The sequence below is a fragment of the Meleagris gallopavo genome, chromosome 1 (genome assembly GCF_000146605.3).
Source record: "Meleagris gallopavo isolate NT-WF06-2002-E0010 breed Aviagen turkey brand Nicholas breeding stock chromosome 1, Turkey_5.1, whole genome shotgun sequence".
Lineage (NCBI taxonomy): Eukaryota > Metazoa > Chordata > Aves > Galliformes > Phasianidae > Meleagris > Meleagris gallopavo.
In genome coordinates this window covers 67079889-67080832 of record NC_015011.2, presented here as the reverse complement: position 1 = coordinate 67080832, position 944 = coordinate 67079889, and positions in this window count along the sequence as shown.

Genomic DNA, 944 nt, shown 5'->3' with positions numbered 1-944 from the left:
GAAACGTTCTTGCTGACAGTCTTCCTGACCTTCATGTCCCACTGGCCACTGCCCAGCAGGCTTCCTTGAAGCTGGTCGCAGGTGGAAGAGCAGAGGCTGCGTCCCTTTCAGTGCAGGTGTATTGAAACAGCCATTTCCAACAGTTACACCAAGCAAGATGCACTTCTGGAAGCTGCACCCAACAACCAAGTCAGCCCTTATGTCCAGCCTCTGCCCCTCCACATGCAGCACGTACAGTCCCAGCTCACCCAGCCTGGACCACCATGTGCCACAGCCACCAACAGCACCAATCCGCAGACACCCACCCAAGTCTGTGTGCTTAAACTCACCCAGCTCTGTGTGCTGGCACGTGAGCCTGGTTACCACCCTAAGCAATTGCTCGAGATCTGACTTTTCATATGGGAGCTGTCATCTCTCTGAAGCTGATGTCTAACCTGGATGCGCAGCTAATTGCCTAACAGGACTGGGGCTCTGAGTCTGTTTCCTTAATTCTGTGTGGCTGGTGTTATGATAGTGCTAAAGAAGTATCCAGGAGTTGCTCGTCTATTTGAAGTGGAGCTCACACTGACTAAATATTATACCATTTAAGTCATCCCCTTGAGTGATGCACAGAAAACTTCTCACACTGCATACACACACACATATGCAGGCAGGCATTCCTTGGGTGTGAAGGAGTTAAGCTCACAATATCTCTGCACTTTGCTGTACTGAGATCTAAATTTAGATCTTTTTGCAAAGCTGAAGTCATGTTTATTCTTCCTGCTACAAACTTTAAGACCTCAGAGGTGAAAAATTAAAAAGAATTAAAAAGAAAAAAGAAAAAGAGAGGAGAGAGAGAGAGAGAGAGAGAGAGAGAGAGAGAGAGAGAGAGAGAGAGAGAGAGAGAGAGAGAGAGAGAGAGAGAGAGAGAGAGAGAGAGAGAGAGAGAGAGTAGAGAGAGAGAG